Source organism: Ananas comosus, linkage group 14 (genome assembly GCF_001540865.1).
Source record: "Ananas comosus cultivar F153 linkage group 14, ASM154086v1, whole genome shotgun sequence".
NCBI classification, from domain to species: domain Eukaryota; kingdom Viridiplantae; phylum Streptophyta; class Magnoliopsida; order Poales; family Bromeliaceae; genus Ananas; species Ananas comosus.
Window position 1 is genome coordinate 8,752,558 of NC_033634.1, and position 23,476 is coordinate 8,776,033.

A 23,476-nucleotide genomic window follows, 5' to 3' on the forward strand; every position below is an offset into this window, starting at 1 on the left:
TTTGGGCAAATAACTCAGAATTTCATGATTTATCGAAAATTATTGATTTGACACTGAAGGTTAGTGCATGAGAACTTATATATGTATCACATATTTTCAAATAGAAAAAGATGTTATTAATTTTAGAGTCTGTACAAAAAGTTTGTGCATGATGGGGAAAATGTGTTATTCATATTAGTGGCTTTTCTATAGGGAGGGAAAAAATATATATCTTCTCCATCTTTGTACACCCTATGATGATGTTTGGAAAGAATGGAAATTTGAACAGTTTACATTATAATGTTAAACTTATGTAATTTATCATCCACCGTATGTAAATAAACTCGAGTAAATCTCCAGATTTGTTTGCTTGAAGTGTCGTGTAATTTACCATTTAGCTTATGTAAATATATATCTTCTCCATCTTTGCACACTTTATGATGTTGTTTAGAAAGAATGGAAATTTGGAAAGTTTACACTCTAATGTTACAATTATGCAATTTATCATCTATCGTATATAAATAAATTTGAATAAATTTCCAGCTTGGTTTGCTCGAAGTACTGTACAATTAATCTTCCAGCTTCTATAGATAAACTAATGGAAGACTCCATATCGATTCGGCTAAAATATAAAAAAAAAATGGAACAGCATCTACAATTTGTCACCCAACTTATGTAAATACACTCGAGCAATTCTCCAGCTTTGTTTGGTTGAAATGGCGTGCAATTTATCACCTGCATTTGGGTTAATATATTTAAAGGCTATAAGCGTATTTACCACGTAATAGGAAATTATTCATTATCGATGCAATGGGAATACCAGAATGTATTGTCACATATCTTACCGATTGCTTTGCAATTATGACACATTTTATACCACCGGTCGTATGATGTGTTGATTCCGATAATTTTAGTCTTATATGTTATCTTTACATTTTATTAATGAAACGATAATAAGGAATTAGATAATATGGAAAAATAGTAGAATATAAAATTAGGAAATAGTTATTTTCCTAAACATTTGTGGAGGAATAGTTTTTTATTAACCATAAGTATAAATCGCTGTAATTTTGGTTTTTTATTATCAATTTATCCAAATAACCCGATATTCCATGATTTTTGTAACATTATTTATTCAACATCGAAGGTTAGTGCATGAGAACCTATGTATGTATCAAATATTTTGGGATAGGAAAAGATGTTTCTAATTTTAGAGTCTCTTCAAAGCATTTGTGTATGTTGAGGAAAAGATGTTATTAATATGTGTATGATGAAAAGAATGTGTTATTAATATGGATAATTGTCTATTGTCACGCCCCGGGGCCGATTTAAAAGCCATTACTATTTTTAAAACTCAGAGTCGCGGAAGATGTACAAAATTTTTTTTTTTTTTTTTTTGAAAACCTGGCCCACGTGACGTACAGACCCGCCACAAATACAAAATTCCTCTGTCCATTCGGGCAGAGTCTCCTTTGTATCTGCACGGCGTACCAACGGATATAACAGGATCACAACAACAACCTACATTTACCAATCAGCAACCAATTCATGATATGCATTTTCATACAGCTAACAATCCTTAGAATGATGCATGCCTCTAAGCACTCCTTAGGCGCTGGATGATGCAATGCACAATACAACAACCATCCTATTTAAAAGTGCTCCCCACACAGAAGCTTTTTTTTTTGAACTCTAATTCATTCATCATGAAAAGCTATTTGAAAACCTTTTGAAAACTGTTTCCCACACGGAAACTCTATTTTGAAAACCGACTACCTCGAGGGGTAGAAAACCACGATGCGTAAATCCATAAATACAAATCCGAGAACCACAAAGTATACGAACATCCCAAAACTGAAGATCCATAAACAAAATCCACAATTCCACAAATTCACAAATTCAACCAGCTCACAACATTCAAACATCAAGTATGATCATCTAACTGAACCATATAAACTAATTAGGCTATAACAACAGAATAGTAAGGATAAAAACTAAATCGATAACCTGGGTTGGAAGCTCTATCGACCGCTACGAACGTACCTCACGTCTCGTCCCAAAACTCATCGCCTGCAATACCTGAAAAATGGTGGGGGAGGTGAGAACATGTAAACATGTCTCCCCTCCCAGTGGGTACCGCAAGCCGATGAAGGCAAGGAGTACTCACCGGATCAGGAAGAGCTAAACAACAGTACGGGTCAGTAGAAATACAGTAGCAACAATAGTAAGGTAAAGAGCAGATACACCGAATACAGTAGCAATAAACTGAAAGAAAGTAAGAACTAGACTGAATAACGGCTACCGCTACTGTAACTAGAACCGAAAGCATACATGAACATCTACTATAGCAGCAAGACAACTATAAAGTAATAACTGTAAGTATGCATGCAATGACTGCTACTATAGACATATGCGTCAATCGGTCAAGAAGTCCAAAAGTACCCAATCTGAAACCAATGCTCTCTTGGTCAGCACCGCAGACCTCAAGCCAATGCCCTGGAGGTCCGCACCGCAACACCTCCCGACAGTACCACTGCCGCTCTAACATGCATATAACCCCTCTAGGGCTCACGGGTTGTCACCATTCAACCACTTTTCCGGAAAAGAACACTCCTTGCGGTGGATCAGACCGCCAGTGTTCGTGAAATGCGACGAGTATCGGGCGATCAATGCAATATGGTCAAAGAACAACCGTCGGCAACCAGCCGACAATCCTGCCCCCCAGGGCCTATCGATCGCATAGGTCATCAACTGTAAAGAAGCACAAGAACCGACCACTCAGGTCAACTAGGATGGGACAACATCGACATCCTCTCAAACATATGCAAATACTGCTCAATGAACCACAAGGACTGACCACTCAGATCAACTAGGATATGAAGCTCGACCAATCACGTCACAAGTACAGGATATGAAACTCGACCAATCCTGTCACAAGTATAGGATATGAAACTCGACCAATCATGTCACAAGTATAGGATATGAAACTCAACCAATCATGTCACAAGTATAGGATATGAAACTCGACCAATCATGTCACAAGTATAGGATATGAGTAAAGTATAATCATCCGTCGGCAACTAACCGACAATCCCACCCCTTAGGGTATACCGACCTCAACGGTCATCAGACAACAAAGGTCGAGGAACTCACCGAATAGGTCACAAATACTGAATACTAGAATTGACCGACTAGATCGCTAATCTCACAGATAATCACAGAATCGCTCTACTATAAATATGAAATAGGGTATGCAGAATAGCTAAGTAGGGCAACAAGGAAATTTGGTATCACATACAGATAGACTATACTCCTACACATGATACTAAGCATGGAAACATCTGAGTAGAGTATAATCAAACAACGTGGGTGTAATGTAAACAATAGAGGTGCAAAGCTCAACATATAATATAAGCATGAATAATAACAAAAGAGCAAGGGTAAGAAACCATCACCGAGCGTGCACCACTGTACCCACGTCGGATCGAAGTACCCACCTGTACAACTGTCGCGCCTGTCTCCTGACTGCAAAAGAACGTCAACAGGACCTAAGGAGGGTCCACTGGGTTAGTGTCTAACCCACGACTAAGAACCCTTAAAAGCATAACCCCACAAATAAACCACTGAATACACAACCCACAAACAATCCCACGGAGATCGGTTTCCCAAAACCGATTATCGAACAAACCGGAAATCCCGAAAATCGCACCGAGACTCTGCCGGGACCCACGGACTGTCCCGGAACTCACCGACTCGCACCACGAGTCACCCGCTGCCCCAAAGCACTCCAATTTGGATGCCTTGGCAGTGAACACGAGGTAACACAACCATACGATCATCGCCGGATAATCGTACGAATCCGGGTTTCCGGAAGTGTCTATTTCGACACCGGAACCCACCGTCGCTCACCCATCATCATCAAACCCACAAAATGATGATGGTGACCAGCCAACAAGGCTCAGCGACAAAACACGAAGCAACCAAACACCGTCGGAAAGAATCCGAACCGAAACCGCGTTCTTTCGGTGAATTTCGCCGAAAAACGCACCGAAATCGACCTACCGATTTCCGCGAAAGTTAACGGACCATGGACAATCAGTCCAGCGGTCATTACAAACTCCCACACACTGCCCACAGTAGCCACGCAAAGCACAAATGCATAAAAGACCCTCTAATTACATAAAATCTCATCATTTTATGTAATTTGAGCGATCAAGCGGCTCGTTCACGCAAACCGAGGACTTTCGAAGTCCGCAGAGACACGTACTGACAGGTCTCGACGTACCGGAGTCCGTGCTCACGATCCGGAGCACAGCGGCTCGCTGTGGGAAGCGCGGGAGCAACCCGAAGGTTCAGCGAATAGCGCACAGTCAGGGAAGATCGCGCCGAACAGAACTAACCGGACACTTCTGATCCAAGGGAAGGTAAGCATTGTGATCAGTACTGACCAGCGGTCACCGTGCTCACCTCCGGAGGCATCGGAATAGCCTCGGATCGCCGAAAAAACAAGCACAAACCCGGAACAGCAGCCAAAAAGGCTGAAACGGAGCGACCTCGCCAAAACAACGGAACGGAGTCTCCCCGACAGAAACTAAGGTGAGCACGACGATCGGCAGTTTGCTACGATCATCGTGCTCCCTTCCGCAGAGATCGGGGAGGCTCGGAAAGCCCAGAACAACAAACAGCCCTAAACTAAGCCCTATTTCGGGCTTGGCCGGAGCAACCTTGCTCCGGCCGGCCTCCGGTGACACGGCGGCGCGCACGAGGGCCAGGGTCGAGTGCGGGGGTGGTGAGTAACACAGTGCTCACCTCGGTTGGCGGCTGGAAGCGGCGGCGGCGGCGGCGGAGCAAACCGAGCCCGCACGAGATCGGGCTCGGGTTCCAGGAGTTGCTGCGGCCACGGCGGCGGCCGGGGAGCTCCGGGACGGCGGAGGCGGGCTGCAGGAGGTCGGGGAAGGGCGGCACAGGTGGCTCAGGGCGGCGGCGGCGCGAGGAAGAGGCCGCACACGGCTTCGGCTCGGGCTCGGGTTGGAGGGCTGCAGGCGGCTCGCGCGGCGGCAGCGGCGCTCAGGGCGGCTCNTGGCTCTAAGATGCGCTAAAGGTTCAAAGTGAATTTCACTTATGATTGAGCTAAAAGGCCTCTTCGGTGCCACACTTCAACCGAAGTCCGAGCATAGCCTGAGGCAAAAATCGCCAGGTTATCGAGCAAAGCTGGCCAAGTCGACAAGACCTTGATGACCGCGACTGCCTAAAACTCAAGCTTCGTGCCTAAAGCTCTTTTAGGTTTTTATGTACAAAATATACATAAATACACACACAAAGGAAGATAAGCTTCTTACTACCTAAAACAACACTTAGGCACCAGCTAGAACTGTTTTGTTTTAGCGTCGAAACAACAGAGGCAGCACGACTAGCGTGACCACGTTAGGCAAGTATTTAGACTGCCTGCCTAGACGCCTCTAGCGCGCAACTAGCTCCTCTCCAGCCATCACCGTTTTACCATAAAAGCGCTTTCAGCGCTATAAAATACATGGCAAAGCGCTCCCTAGCGTGCACCCCCCAGCAAGTACGCAAAATCAGCATGACACTCCCTGAGCCTAACTTTATGGCTCAAACCTCCCTGAAAGCGCGCTAATTACGGAATACATATATTCCATAAGATCCCAAAACTAGGGGATTGCGATTGGGATCGGAACGGGATCGGGGTCGGTGGAAGTAGGGAGAGGGGACGGGGATGGCGAGTGGGGACCGGCGGTGGCCGACTCGGGGCCGCCCGGTTGGCGGCGGCGTCGGTGGTGAAGAGAGAAAGAGGTAGAGAAAGAGAGAGGGAGAGAGGAGAGCCCAACACTCCTCTGGGCTCTGACGCGGAGGACGTCTGGGAGGGGGACCTGAAGTGGCACGAGACCGCTAGTAGAGGGCGGCTGGCGGCGGCAGCGGACGCGGCGGCGTCGGCGAGGTCGGCGGACGTCGTCGGGTCCGGCTCGAGTTCGGCTCGACCCAACGTGGTCGACGGACACGCGGCGGTGGCGGACCTTAGGGAGGGCGGCTGAAGGAGCCTCGGGCCCTTGGGGAAGGGCGGCCAGCGGCGGAGGGGCCACGCGGCGGCAGCGGCGGAGCCGGTCGGCGTGGGCGGGGTCGGGGCGAGACCGGCTCCGCTCGTACGCTGCGAGGGGGCCGCGGCGGCGGCGAGCACAGGAGTGGGCTTAGGGAAGGGGCTGGAGTCCGTCAGCCGGCGGAGACGGGGCTCGGCGGGACTCACGGCGACGGCGGCGCGCTCGGTGGACGTCGGGAGGTTGGGCTCGGGCTCGGCTTCGGCACACGCCGGAGAAGGAGCGCGGCGGCGGCGGGACTCGGTGGACACGGCGGGAAGGGGCTGGAGGACGTCGGGCGGAGGCGGCAGGGCCTCGAGGGGCCGGCGGCGGCACCGGCGTCGTTGAGGACCTTGGGCTCGGACTAGAGCATGCCCGAGCCAAACGAGGCGGCGGCGGCGGCGGCGAAGGTCGGCGGTTGGCTCCACTCGTGACACAATGAGTGGTGGGGGCGTGAGCTGGGACCGGGAGCACGCGCGGCGGCAACATTCCTTCACTTAAGAGCTTTGAGCTCCTAATCTGAAGCTAATCTTAGCTGATAAGCAGCTCCCACATCAACAAGACCCGAAAGGCTCGGAGGGGCTAGAGACGCCTTCCCTCGTGCTACTAGCATCGTTTGACGGCTAGCAGCACGAGTGGAATCAAAGACATTTAACTCGATTTCTCCCGAAACTTGACGAGTGCTTTTGTAATTAAATTACACACAAAAACATCGTCAACTGAGAGTTTAGCTACACTGCAAAAAATCTCAGTCCTTACATCTATATACCCCTCATACGTTTGAAAATATCCGATTTACCCAAACTTTTTTTTTCTCTAAAATACTCCTTATATGTTCCACTGTTATTGCAAAATACCCCTGCAGTTATCTCCTGTTAAAAGGCAAATAAGAAATGTTACTGACGGTAGAGAGGTATATTAGAAAAGACCAAAAGTCAAAATACTTTTTCGTGCCCCTGACTTTAAGGGTAAATAAGAAAGACAGTGATAGTGGAAGGGTATATTCGAAAGGGCAAAATAACATTTTTTACAGGGATAACAGAGTTAATTAACAGATTTTAATTCTAGGGGTATATTAGAAATAGGTTGAAACTTAGAAAGTGTATTTTCAATATTAGCTTTCTAAGAGGGGTAACTTGAAAAGTCGGGAACTTTTTAGGGGTATATAAGCAACTGTCCCTTATTAATATTAGAGTTTAGGTCAATTGGGAAATGAGAATTTCAAGTAAAAGAATGAGTAAAACATTTAAGCTACAAACAAAACTTATAAGGTTAATTTCTAATTTACATATAAAATGTATACAAAAGTTTAAGATACTTAATTAGCGAGGAAAATTTGGTTCCTACAACAGACGTAATCTCCATTAGATTTATCAATATTAGTAAGGAATTCAAAACTAAGTTATATCAGTAGGCTGCTTAATTAGTGAGGGAAATTTGGTGAGCAACAAAAGTTAAACGTGATCATATAATATTACGATATAAATTACCAAAAGAGGTTCTTACATTGTTAACTTTATATATTCTAAATCGTTCACTTTATGTATACATATAGATTATTAAAATAAATTATACAAATTATTACAACAAAGATAATATCCATTAGATTTACAAATATTCGTAAGGAACAGCATATTTATATATAATTCTTTATTTCTTGTCTCCAGAGCCTTCGCCATCACTACAAAAAAAACAATGTGATATGAGTGTTGTTGTGTAAAGTTATTTTATAAGTAAAGAGGGAATTCATGTTAAGCAGTACCTAAGACAATGCCTTTTGGGCTGTTGGAATACGCATAATTTATCAGACGCATGTGTCGAACTGCCGTTGAGAGAAATGGAACAATTCTGATGTTAATAAGAAGAAGCCTTAAATTTGCAAGGGAAAAAATCAAAGGATGAGAAAAATACATTACCTGGAAGAGCTGCCGGGAGTTGCAGAAATCCCTTCTAATAATTCTGTGGGGGCTTGCCTTTTATTGGCAGTTAAGTGTAATGCACTGGATCTTGCAAATCGCAAGATTCGAGTGTTTGATCTGTGTCTGGAGCTTTTCCACAGTTTTTGTAGGGTCGTTGATAGTGTTCTGACCCCTGGCACGCATCCCGAGGATGTTGGAGTGAGACTTGGCACCAAAATCCCAAAACCGGAATTTTTGGACAGCTCTCGGGTAGCCTGCAGCAGAGCTTGTACCGGAACAAGACTGGTCTTGTACCGGTACAAGGTTGATGGTTGTACCGGTACAGCCATCGGGCTTGTACCGGTACAGAGCCGCAGACCCCGCGACCCGAGCCTCGGGTTTGCATTTTCGTGGNCAAATAGGAAAAGATGCTATTAATTTTAGAGCCTATACAAAAAGTTTGTGCATGATGGGGAAAAGGTGTTATTCATATTAGCGGTTTTTCTATAGGGAGGGAAAAAATATATATCTTCTCTATTTTTGTATACCCTATGATGATGTTTGGAAAGAATGGAAATTTGAACAGTTTACACTATAATGTTAAACTTATGCAATTTATCATCTATCGTATATAAATAAATTTGAATAAATTTCCAGCTTGGTTTGCTCGAAGTACTGTATAATTAATCATCCAGCTTCTATAGATAAACTAATGGAAAACTCCATATCGATTTGGCTAAAATATAGGAAAAAATGTAACAGCATCTGCAATTTGTCGCCTAACTTATGTAAATACACTCGAGCAATTCTCCAGCATTGTTTGGTTGAAATGGCGTGCAATTTATCATCTGTATTTGGGTTAATATATTTAAAGGCTATAAGTGTATTTACCACGTAATAGGAAATTGTTCATTATCGATGCAACGGGAACACCAGAATATATTGTCACATATCTTACCGAAACGATATTAAGGAATTAAATAATATGGAAAAATAGCAGAATATTTAATTGGGAAATAGTTATTTTCCTAAACATTTGTGGAGGGATAGTTTTGTATTAACCATAAGTATAACTCGCTGTAATTTTATTTTTTTCTTATGAATTTATCCAGATAATCCGATTTTTAATGTTTTTTGTAACATTATTTATTCAATATCTAATTGTCTATATATTCCTTTTGAAAATATCTGATTTACCTCAATTTTTTTTTTCTATAAAATACTCCTTAGATATTGCACTGTTATTGCAAAATACCCCCCCAATTATCTTATGTTAAAAAGCAAATAAGAATTGTTACCGACGGTAGAGGGGTATATTAGAAAAGACCAAAAATTAAAATACTTTACGGCGATAGCGGAAGGGTATATTCGAAAGGAAAAAATAATGTTTTTTACAGGGATAATAGAGTTAATAAACAAATTTTAACTCTAGGGGTATATTAGAAATAGGTTGAAACATAGAAAGTGTATTTTCAATATTAACCTTCTAAGAGAGGTAGCTTGGAAAGTTGGAAACTTTTTAGGAGTATATAAGCAATTGTCCCTATTAATATTAGAGTTAAGGTCAATTGGGAANATGTGAACTTTACATTCTATCGATGTTAAAAAATGAAGGAACGAAATCATATTAATAAATAGTAGAATAATAAAATTAGAAATGATTGTTTTCCTATAAACTTACTTCAGTATCATTGAAGTTAAGGTTTAGGAGTTCGGCGATTGATTTTCTATTCTCACACATTTCTTCTTGTGGAGGAATAGGTTTTTGTTCACCATAAGTAATTCGTTGGATTGCATCAGAATCCTTGCCGATTCTGCATTTAATAAGCCCATATAGCGATAAAGTGCATTAAAAAAATACAAAGGAAAAGATCATATGATGTCGAACCTATCCATAAGTTCTTGAACTTCAGGAATTTGTAAGCTAAAAAAGATCTTCGATGCTGAGCAAGTTGATAAGTGCACCTTTTCTATATAGGAGGGGTAAACAAGAATAATAATTATTGCCAACATATATATCTATATCAGAATACCAATATTTAAATAAATATATTTGTATATCAACCCTTAAATGTGCGAACTGTCATTCCGGCAAGAATTATGATAACAGAACTCTTAGTTCCTTCTCCAGAAATAAGTTTTTCATCGAAATCCGCAGCAAATTTATCCCAGAACGTCACAGATAGGGTGTTTTTGCTACAAAAGCGAATTATATTTATTAAGTATAGATAGCAATTTTTGTTTGAATAACAGAATTCGCAAATAGAAATCACTTACTATAAATCTTGTATCTCCAAATTTCTAATTGGAGTAAGAGTTTGTCCAATATATCTGTGGGTTATTTCACTGACAGCAGAAAGTTTTCCAATAACATCTACAGAATATAACATGAATAATTATTATGTATAGACAGTTATCTGAAATTAAGGGAATTCATTATTTTATAAATTTTACCTGTCAAAACGGCGTCGTTGAATCATTTCTTCTCGATTTCAAAAAAAGTCGAGAAATTAAAACTATGTATTGGAATCGCGTTTGAATTTTCTTCAACTTGATTCAGTTGTGTGGATTTATTTATTTGAATCATATAGTTATGGTCAACAGCAACAAATTTCTTCCTACTTGGGATAACACTGAATTTTTCTATTAGATACACAGCGCCTTCTATAATTCGACATTGAAATTCTTCTGCATCCTGCTTGCGTATTGTTGCTTGCATAGGAAAACCCTGCTTCATATAACAGTAAATGTAGTTAACATATGTTTGTTGAATAAAAACAACGATATAACAAAAATAGCAGTTTGTAGGATTGTAAATTTGGAGACCTTTTCATCTACCAACAGGCATTCTAGACTGAAAATATCTCCTTTCAAAAATGGGGCAGTTGATTGCCATAGCCGGCATATGCGTACTTTGATTCTGCATTCTTTTTGATATAATGTTAACTGCGATAAAAGGACATTCTCCATTGGACCTGCAAGATTTAAGAGGAAATTACTGAAATAAAGAGAAAGCAATATCTTTTTTCACTTTCTTAAGAAGAAGCGTAAGAAAACAAATTACCGGAATGTAAAAATTACAAAAGTATATATTGCCAATCTGGGCATGTTATTGTAAATCTTCAAATATTTCGTGATAAACAATATTTCGTGTATAACCTTCAGGTTCTTTATCTTTATGCTTGAGAAGAATTCTTAAGCCTTTTCTTGAGGTAACTCGTGAAACTGCCACATAAAGTTGACCGTGCGAAAAAACAGGGTGCGATAAATAAAGCCCAACTTTTTTCAATGTCTGCCCTTGACTTTTGTTAATTGTCATTGCGTAGCTCACACGAACTGGGAATTGTCTTCTTTTTAATATGAAGGGCCATTTTGATTCTGTTACATTCATGACTATCCGAGGGATATAAACTTTCTCGCCGATGTGGTTGCCGGTAAAAATCTGTGCTTCAATAACTCTAGGAGCTAGCTGAGTTATAATCAATCTAGTACCGTTACATAAACCGGAATTCTGATTAATATTGCGAAGCAGCATTATTGGAGTTCCTATTTTGAGCAACAATTTGTGATCTGGCACTCCATTAAATTTCAAAGAATTTAAGAAATCAACCGGATAAAGTATATTATTCTCTTCAACATTTTTTGATGAGGCGCATATGGAATCCGAGCTTAAATATAACTGCTCTTCTGTTTGGACCATAGAAAGTACATAATTGTTAACCTCATCAACACTTTCATTTCTAGGTGTAATGATAGCCCTATCTCGCAAGTAATCAGGGTTGTTGTAATTTTCTCCAATGTTATCATATATTTCTGAAATAATTGTTCCGATGCTATTTTGACTGGCTTTTATCAACATATCATCAGGAATTTTTATCCAGCTTGGTTCCTCTTCGCCATCTAACTTAACAGAATTTATTTTCCCATCACCAATATTAAGCACCCATTGGCTAAATTCAGCTAAAGAAGTGTCTATTGTGTCATTCATTGAACCCCGCAGCAATCTCATATTTGTAGTAAGGCGAAAGACTTTACATTTGCTCCATATATATGACCTGGGAAGTGATGAGTTTAAAATGTCTTGTTTAGTTCCGCCAACAATAACCGGAAGAATCTGCCTAAAATCTCCACCGAAAACGACTGTTTTTCCTTCGAACAATTTATCACAAACACTTGGGCCATCTGTTTCTGAAATATCCTTTAGTGATTTATCCAAGGCCTCAAAACAATTTCTATGATTCATCGGAGCTTCATCCCAAATAATCAAGGCAGCTTGTGTAATTAAATTTGCAAGCTGCGTGCCCTTTTTGATTTCACAAGTTGAGCAATCATCAACTCTTATAGGAATTTTAAATCTTGAATGAGCTGTTCGGCCTCCAGGTAATAGAAGAGATGCTATTCCAGAAAAAGCCACAGCCAAAACAATTCGGCCTTCTGAACGTAATTTTGTAATAATAGTCTTCCATAGGTATGTCTTACCTGTCCCACCATGACCATAAACAAATATAATATCTCCAGTATTTTGATACACAGCTGCTAGAACTGTGTTATACACAATCCTCTGTTCGTTGTTTAATTCACCAAATAACTCAATATATTCTTGCAATAATTCATCTCTATTGTAATCCAATTCTTCCGCAAGTAATCTATTGTTCAATTCACCGAAAATTAATCGATTGGGAATTGGGAGGTTATACTGTGAAAGTGAACAGTTATTTTTGTTGAATAGAACTTCCAGTTCAAATAGAACATGATTTTGAAGTTCAATTTGAGGTATCTGGAGGTTTTCAACACCAAGAGCTCGCTTCAATCTATATAATATATCATCGGCCATTAATGCCCAAAATTCATCCCACAATTTAAGAGGGTCTGCAACCTCATAATATATCACTAATGTTGCAAATAACTGCCTTAGTTCAACTGGCCCTGACCAATGTGAGGCTTCTTCAAATGCTTCACGCCATTCTTTATCATCACCAAGCAAACCAAAGGCGTCATATGCAGAGCGAAATGTATCATATGTGACACCATTGACGGTCCTAATTTCTACATAGCTTCTTGGACCTTTAACCACATTTAAAAGCACATGCAAAAAAATATAATTCTCCTGCATTTGGATGAATGTAAATTATTCTGCCGATGTGGTAGCCCCATTTTCGCCTCGACCAAAATTTATCTGTTGGATGCCAAACCCATTGAGTTGGGAATTCTGCATATGTTAGTTGTCGAGCGTCATCATATGCCAAATTGGTATGCATCCATTCAGTAAACATCGTCTTCTCAATGTTAGGACGATTAACAACATTAATTAAATTTTGAGAACCATGATATGTAACGTTATTCATCATGGGTAGATGAACACCTAACCGTTCAACAGACGGTTGCCTAAAATGGATATCAAATTCAAATAATCTCCAAACTGCTTCATAGGCTGATAAATACCTACAATCCAAGTATTGTTTAATTTCATCGATATGCTTATATTGGCGACGAAGATTTGAGATGTCGTAAGTAACATTATTTTCTATAACAACTGCAGATCTATCTGGGCTTTTGTTGATATACTTGAATAGATATTTGATGAGCCTTGACTTATTACACCACTCAACATTAATATGAGCTTGATATTTGATGAGTAATTGTAAGTTATAAGGGACAACAAATCTGTTATCAAGTTCGATACCAGCTTTTAGCACATAAAGATTAGTATTCCTTCTCCTATAAATAGGGTATCCATCATCAGTTATAACTGTTTCACTTTTATATTCTTTCGGGAAATACTTTGAGCAGCGCTTTATCATACATGGGGATGGTTTAGCAAGCCCCACATGGGACCATTAGCACCATAAAATTTTTGCAACAGCTGCATAGCCGACTGAATCAAACTGATCAGGTATTCAGCGAAATAATTGCATTTATCTCTTGTGGTTGCAAATATTATGTTTGCCTGAACCATTTACATGTAACATGGAGGAACGCCCTCTTTTTTGGAACTCCACAGTATACACTACTGTGGGAGAAAAGCAAGAAAGTGAGAAAATGTTAGCCAGATGAAGATTTTGCGAAAAAAAATATATAGAGAAGCAAGCCGATAAAGACACATTAGTAATGAAAGTACCACAATGACTTCCAAAATATCGCCGTTTATTTGATATCACTCCATTAAGGGCTCTAATTTCATGTTTAAACATTACTTACTTTAATCATGTCGACGGCTATTCAGCTTTTGCTGGGGAATTAAATTCTAAAGCAGCCGGGGATTCTCGGCATGCTGCATTACATTGGGTAAGGTAGATGAATAAACTCAGGAGGGCCACAAGCCGTGCAGATAGCAATAGCTCTTGATATTTCTGATATCATATAACGAGATCACAGCGTAACTTGAGGAGTACAATCGTTGCGAATAGCATTTACCATTATAATCTCTCTTAACAACAGGCATTTAATACTTGATATATTTCAGATCTTAAATTCCCCTGATTTCTTCTTGATATATGTAGTCTTTCTTCTAACACAAAGCAAATGCATCAACAATATTAATTGCCCCCTGAAAAGTTGCCCCTGGTATTAATGATTTGCCTTCTTTAATCTATTTTGAATACGGTAGCACTAGAATCTCACGCGATGGTAATGATGGTAGAGTTAGTTTGCCTGCCTGCATGTTTGGCTACATTGACGAATTACAAAGTTCTAACATCTTCACCATAAGGGAACAAAATGGGATATTGCATAGCCATAAAAAGAGGGTGTAAAATCCACTAATACGTTTTAAGCTTTCTGTATTTATGATCAACAATAATATCATCAGTTAGCGTGATCTCCGTTACCAGATACCAATATCAAACCAGCAATTTCAGCACGAATGAAGTCGAGGATTATTTATTGAGTTCAACAGGTCCACTTACGTGCACCAAATGCAATCGCAATTCAAGGTAGAAATCAGTATGCTATAAAATCGATCTCTTGCCATCTAAATGCTATTAACATTTTTAATGGATTATAAAACATTTCTTCAATCTGCCCGACAAGACTTTCTATCAATGTTCTCGCGAGATTACCATTTGCATCAAAGTGATGTGATCTATGTTACTCAATTTTCCCGGGTATCGGTAAATATAAAGTTGGGCAAATGATCCGCGACGATGGCCATCAATTGGTTAGGAGACGAGCCCATTATGTGATGATTGTCCATTAATCCTAAAAACATACGGACCGATCTATTAATTATTGTATCTATTTTTGCACCTATTGAAGGTAAATGACAAAAAGAGAGTGTATACTCTAATATTTTCTAAATTTTTGGTTTCGCTTGCTTGCCTTCAATCTTATAATCTTTCTAATAAATGTGGTGTTTCAGACAGTAATGCATATATCGGCTTCTTGGCAGCATAGGTGGAAAATCCTCGGTAACCGCTATCGTCTCGAGATTCATAATTCTTCTCTACTCTCACCATCTCAGCAAGTCGCACGTATTTGGATCAAAAATTTTGGATACAGATGCAATTGCGGATTATGGGATTGCGCGGCGATATTAAGGTGAGTTCTGGGGTGTCCTCCACCGACACTGATAATGTCTGAATTGATACTAACTTGATGCATATATCAAGTTAGCATTGAGCCAGTCCTTTATTCCTTTGTTCGAGCAAGATAATTATCCGGACGTTCTTCTTGTCGGCTGCTCGAAGCAATCCATGAAATTATGGCCCGGAATCAATGCTGTTAGGAGGTTGGGGAAAAACAAATCTGCTAATGTTGGTTAGTTTATAATTATTTACAGTCATTTTTTATGCTATTTGCCAAATAAGGATTTATCAAATATGGTTAAAGGAAGCAGAGGTAAATAATTTATTTCAATGTAAGGGTTAAATGGAAAAACTTTACAGGCAGAAGGAAACAATAAAAGAGCTAGTATAATTTTCATATGACGATATCACGGGCCAAAAAAAAGCTAGGGCAAAGCTAATGCAAAATGTAATGTAAGAAATTACCTGTAAGTGCGGGTACGAATTTGAACGCACGAAGAATAGACGTGTACCCAACACCGCAATGACAAAACAATATATATTAAATAATTCCGAAAGAGCTGAACGTAACTTTCGGTTGTCGGATGGGAAAAAAATCCAATGTGTTACTTTCTGCTTCAGACAAGCTACAACATAAGAAAGTATTAGTAAGGTACTAACAGGTTCTACACAACACAGTATATACTCTAAACTTTTTTATTATTACATAGTGATGATTTTGGTGATATTTCTTTTCTCATAATAAATTAGATATAAAAAGTATATCTTTTTGAGAAAGAAATATATCACATTGGAAAAGCTAATATTTTAGAGATCAGTTAATATAATTGCAATACTAATTGGATATTTAAATCTACAAGAGGTCGAAACACTGAGCAGTTATTTTATTAAAACAACGATAATACTCTAATTTTTTTTTACTTTGATGAATTCTTTGGTGATTTTTCTTTTACTCGATATAAATTAGAATATCAAAAGTATATTTTTTGAAAAGAATATATTTATATTGGAAATAGTTATTATTTTATAGAGCCAGTTAACACATTGTAAGCTAATAATTAGTATTTAAATTTTACAGAGGATTAAATGTACTAGCAGTCATCCGGCAAGATTTAATAGTTTGCACCTATTTTACTTATATTTTTTTTTTTTGCGTTATCAGTACATGTTCTCAATAATATTGAGAGATTTTTACAAAGGCACAACAAATATGCCATGAAATCTATCAATGTGTATACTTGGAAAGTAGAAAAAAACCAAAAATGTGAATATTAAATTGCAATCTCCGAAAGGACCTAGAAAATCGTTGACACAATTTCATAAATCATCCGCTTGAAAAAGAGGGGAAAAAAAGAGTAGATATCGAATATATGATGTTCCACTATATAAGCTATCGTATTAAGAAACTGATACTTACATATAAAATAGTAGATAAGAAATAATTAATATAAATTATAGTAATACCATAAACAAAATGGAGGTAATTAATTGCCAAATTTATTTTTGCTAGGAAAAATAAAGGGAATAATATTTTTACCGGATACATTTCTCCTGCAATATTCTTTGTAAGGATTGTCGCATGTGGAAGCGTTCTAGATTATATCTTTTGTGCAAAGTTAAAAACTATTTATACAGTTTTCATTGTAAACTTATTGAAAAGTATTTACAAATATATAGAAAAATTATACACAATTATGAATAAAGCTCCCAAAATATGTTTCTAAAACAAGTCCTTAAAAGATTTGAAAAAGGAAGACATAATATATTTTCTTCTGCAACAACCAAATGCATTACTTGGAATCAATATTAGAACAGCCAGTTTTATGAAAACAGAATATGTCTAAGTATAAATATAGTAATGTCATTAATATTATAATATGTTCAATGTAAATTTAAAAAGTTGAGGGACTAATGATGTTTGGCTCAACTTTAGCAAATATACGCGAATGGAACACAAATTAGCATGCTGTCAAAACATTTTCAGCACTTCAAGCACACCTAATTAGGAGATATCTCCCTCAGTCATTAGGGTCAGTCAGATATTGATACTATTTACACAAAGATAAGCTTTATGTTATTTTGCATGCAAATAAAAACCACCCAATACAGGTTTTTATTGCAGAGAACAATGAAAGCGGTCATTACAAAAATAATTTGAAAACATGTATACAAATTATAATAAGCCATCACAAAATAAAGCTAAATAATTGCAGGAACAAACCCTAAAAGATTTAAACACAGGGAAGATCTAATATATTTGTCATCAGCAACACCAAATACATTACATCGGGAATCATTATGGGATTATTATTTTGACAGTTATACAAATTAAAAACCATAAAAAAAGGGAGGTAAATAATTGTATTTTTTTTTTATAGCCGTCAAATATACAGGTCAATCAACTTTATAGGGCTAATATATTTTGCTACTGCAAAACCAAATTTATCCGTTGCAGGATTGCAGATCTAATTATCTAGATCAAACATATATTAAGTTTTTGTTTTCCAGATGTATATGTTTTTGTTTTTCAGATGTATATGTTCCCTGAACAATTCCTTCAAAATTTGCACAAAGGGAAGACGTAGTATACATTTCTTCTGCAAAACCAAATGCACTGTATTGGGAATCACTATAGGAGCACCATTTTGACGCTAACAAATATGTATAATATATAATATGTATGTATTATATATAATATGCTCAATGTAATGTAAAAAGTTAGGGATATGATATGGATTCAATAGTAGTAAATATACGGGGTAAATAAAAACTATATTTCATAAGGTGTGCTCTAAGAAAGGTGATTCATATAGATAATAATGAGGCTAAGCTATAAAACAATAGGAAAGATGATTCAGATAGGTTATAATGATTGAAACCTTTATAACTGTTGTTTTGACCAAATTTTCAGTTTGCATCTTTTTTGAGGATCCTGTTGGCTATTTTTTCAGTCTGCATATTTTTTTTGAGGATTCTTTGGATTCTGTTTCTTTTTTCATTTGTCATGGTCTATTATAGTTTTTTTATTGAGTAGAATAGAACCGTTTTGAAGATTTTGTTCTCGTGCTCATACTCTATAAAAGAAATTTGAAAAAAGAATCTAAATTAAACCCAAATTTTTTCCCTAAAGTGAATAAAAATTGCAATTATTCATGCATGAATTTCAGTTTGATCTAATTCATGCAACTTTACACTGACATATGATAAGGCACAAATTTTCTATACACAATTGTATTAGAACAGCACAACCCCATACACACACAAAAAAAAAAGAAGGCCTTATGTTCTGGAACGCGAAAAAGCGTAAATAAATGCATACCACCTATAAATCATCATAATAGCTAGAAATTGTAGCAGGCAGTGTACACGGAAACGACAACAAAGAGTTCTTTGGGAAATCATTGTTCGAAGCAAATATTTTCTAGACTTTCCTCAGCTTGCCATCAGCGCCTCACAAAAGAACCAGAAAATAGAAAGTGACAATAGGAAAAAGATTCTTCAAAAAAGCAGGAAATGAAAATAGTATAATAGACTATGCTGAATGAATGAAATAATATAATCCAAAGAATCACCAAAAGAATATGCATGAAAAAAAAATCCGAGGAAGAATTCAATTCAAATGTCGACAGACAAACGAAGAAAATTATTTAAAAAGGCAATGAGCAGGGAACAATCCAAACAATTGTATAAATTCTGCTGTAAAATCAATTTAAAGAACCACCCAAAAAGGGAACAAAAAGGCAAGGCTCAGTTAAGTAGAACCGGCAACATTGTTCATAAGTACTCGGCAAGATTGGTCATAAGTATAGGGCAATAGTAGGAGCAATAGATTACCGTAGGAGGGAAATGTGCGCAACCGCCAAGGATAAGAATGGTAGGAAGCTGTTCCTGAGCAATAAATTAGCGCTGTAGGAAAATGTGTGCAGTCAGCAAGGGTAAGACAATATGAAGCGGTTGCCTATGAGTAGGCCATCCAAACTTCCAAAGTAAACATATTCCACACATTTGTGGTTGCCGAGTAATAAATTACCGTTAGAGGGAAATGCGCGTGACCACCAAGGCTAAGACAATATGAAGCAGCTGCCTATGAGTAGGCCGTCTAAACCTCAACTTGTTCGAAGCAAATATTTTACGCATTTCCCTCAACTTATCATCATCGCCTCAAAGAAGAGCTAGAAAAAAGAAAGAAACAGGAAGGAAAATAGATGGTTCTATTATGCTCAATGAAAAAAGCAGGAAATGAAAATAGTATAATAGACTATGCTGAATGAATGAAATAATATAATCCAAAAGAATCACCAAAAGAATATGCATGCAAAAAAAATCCGAGGAAGAATTCAATTCAAATGTCGACAGACAAACGAAGAAAATTATTTAAAAAGGCAATGAGCAGGGAACAATCCAAACAATTGTATAAATTCTGCTGTAAAATCAATTTAAAGAACCACCCAAAAAGGGAACAAAAAGGCAAGGCTCAGTTAAGTAGAATCGGCAACATTGTTCATAAGTACTCGGAAAGATTGGTCAGAAGTATAGGGCAATAGTAGGAGCAATAGATTACCGTAGGAGGGAAATGTGCGCAACCGCCAAGGATAAGAATGGTAGGAAGCTGTTCCTGAGCAATAAATTAGCGCTGTAGGAAAATGTGTGCAGTCAGCAAGGGTAAGACAACATGAAGCGGTTGCCTATGAGTAGGCCATCCAAATTTCCAAAGTAAACATATTCCGCACATTTGTGGTTGCCGAGTAATAAATTACCGTTAGAGGGAAATGCGCGTGACCACCAAGGCTAAGACAATATGAAGCAGCTGCCTATGAGTAGACCGTCTAAACCTCAACTTGTTCGAAGCAAATATTTTACGCATTTCCCTCAACTTATCATCATCGCCTCAAAGAAGAGCTAGAAAAAAGAAAGAAACAGGAAGGAAAATAGATGGTTCTATTATGCTCAATGAAAATACTATAATAGACCATGATAAATGAATAAAAAATAAAATCCAAAGAATCACCAAAAGAATATGCAGATTGAAAATTTAGTCAAAACATCAGTTATGTAAGTTTAAATCATTATAACCTATACGAATCATCTTTCGTAGAGCAAAAATTTGCAAGATTTTTGTGGGAGAGGTTTCAAACCCTAGTTGGTGGACAAAGAACTTAATCTGCAGACTTCTCAAAAGGAATGGTTAGAAAATAGCTGTCTCAAAATCACCATCATAGAAAGCACAATTATCAGATTAGCTGTAGCAACCAAAGTATAGAAAGCACTAATTAACATAGTTTGAAGTGATAGATGGAGGCTTCAAGTTTTATCTAATCTGCTAGTAATAAAATCAAGAACTAAAGAAGATTGATTCTTACGTCCACTCAAATAAGTTCGTATTGACAATTAAGAAAATGCTAGAACCAATGTAAATTCACACAATTGTTACATGCTTGTTTTTTTACATACTTTTTTTTTTCCAGCAGTAATCTTAGTAGGTAGAGCGTTTACCAAAGAAAGAAAAAAAATCAAAACTCTTGATTCAGCCCAAAGCAAGAATCAGAACAGCAAGAAGTGACACCGAGTAGTACATTACCAGTGGAGGCCACACGTGCAATGCTCAGGAATAACAACAGCAAGAAGTGATTACTGAGTAGTAGATTACCAGCGGAGGCAAAGGTGTGTAAGCGGTTGCCTATGAGGATGCTGGCCAAATTTCCATCTATTCAAAAGTAACATTTCCCACACTTCCCTCGTTTTGAGGGAATGAGATATTTTTAGAATACCGGATTCAGAATTTATAATTTATTAGTGTAACTGTGTAAGAGAGGCTAGAGTGCTTTCTTCAAGTTATTAACCATTAAATATTGCTACATCAAACAACTTAATTTGGACCAGATTTTCATCAAATATGAAATATTCCTTTTATTTTCGGTAATATAAGCTAATGAGCGCGTGTAATTCAAGGCCGTTCATTTTGCTGTTGGTTCTATGTGGCTGCGGGGGTTAAAGTAAGAATGGTAGGAAATAGTTGCAGAAAAGTGGATTACCATTGAAGAGAAATGTGCGCAATCGCTAAGGCCCACAATAGGAGGAAGTGGTTGCCTATGAGTAGACCATCCAAACTTCCACTCTGTCCAAACCGCAACGCATTCGAAGTAAATATTTGCGGCACTCCCCTCTACCCAGCATCATAGCTTTAAAGAAGAGCAAGAAAATAAAGAAAGAGACAACAGAAAAAGTAAGAATTGTAGGAAATAGTTGCTGAGCAGTAGATTACCATTGAAGAGAAATGTGTGCAATCGCTAAAGGCCACAATAGGAGGAAGCGGTTGCCTATCAGTAGGCCATCTAAACTTCCACTATGTCCAAACCGCAACTCGTTTGAAGCCAATATTTGCGGCACTTCCCTCTACCTATCATTATAACTTTACAGAAGAGCAAGAAAATTAGCAAGAGACAGTAAGGAATAAATGAAGCAAAGCAATGTTAGTAAAATAACAATATACCGAAGCAACAGAGACCATTAATATGCACCACATTTAACATAAATTCTGATGGTCTCCATACATTGTAGAAGTTCAGACATCAAGTAATCACCCAAATCATTATATGCTGAAATTTAACAAAAGATTTTGGACATTTTTTTTAGCTGGTAGATTCCTAGGATTCGTCACATAGAAAATTCGCCTAAGAAGTAGGTAAGGAAGAATCAGGCCAAATAATTGTATAAATTATAATATAATGCCGCATGAAAAACAGGGGGGTTGAGTAACAACGGGAACAGCACAAACAAGTTTAAAAAAATGCAAGGAAAAGTAAGGCTCACTTAAGTAGATTTGCCAAAACCACTTATAAGCACAGGGTAGCAATAAAATCTGCAGATTACTGCAGGCAGTAAATATGTGCAATGATCAGGGATAAGAACAGATAGAAGTGGTCACCGAATAGTAGATTATCATTGGAGGGGAACTGTGTGTAACTACTAAGAATAAGAACAGTTAGAAGCGGTTGCCTATGAGCAGGCCATCCAAATAGTAGATTATCATTGGAGGGAAACTGTGTGTAACTACTAAGAATAAGCACAGTTAGAAGCGGTTGCCTATGAGCAGGCCATCCAAACTTCCAACCATTCGCAACCATCATTTTCCACATTTACCTTTAGTTGAAGAATAGAAACATCGCGGAAAAACAACAAGGGATAAATGAAACCAAGTAATATTAGTGTGAATCTCAATATGCAAGAAGTCCCAAGTTTTAAAGTAAACAGGAAAATTACAGAACAAAATATGCATATGTAAACTGACAGGGATCAGAGAACAGATACTGATAGAGAAGAGCATAAAAGAAATTTGACGCAGAGCGCTTGTTATCATTAGGTCTGATATATAGTCCTCATGTTCTATTTGTCCGAGAAAATTTGTAGGCAACACAGAACATCGCCAAGTAAACATCTCTATATATAGTGTTTTTGTTAAACAACTATACTGTGTATTTAAAGAGGGGAAACAAATCTACAAATAATATACACGCTCAGAAGAGCCCCTACAGGATAAAATCGATCCAACTGAAAACATATATTTTTTTACCTCCATAGGCACATGCTAAACCAAAGTAAGTAATGACAAAAGAAACAATTCAAACAATCTGAGGAAAAATGCATAAAAAAATAAGGCTCAGTTAAGGAGGTTCGGCAACATCACTCATAAGTACTGGGTAGTAGCAGGAAAAGTAAGCTATTGTGGGAAGTAAATATGTGCAACGGGAGTGGTAGATTACCGTTCGAGGGAAATGTGTGTAAATACTAAGAATAAGGCAGAAGCGGTTGCCTATGAGTAGGCCGTCCAAACTTCCACCCATTTGAAAGCAACATTTTCCACATTTCTCTCTACATATCATCATAATCTCAAAGAAGAATAGAAAACGGGGGGAAAAATAGTAAGGGATAAATGAAACCAAGTAAATTAGGGAAAAAAAAAAAAGGAAATGTAGAAACTTGGAAATGA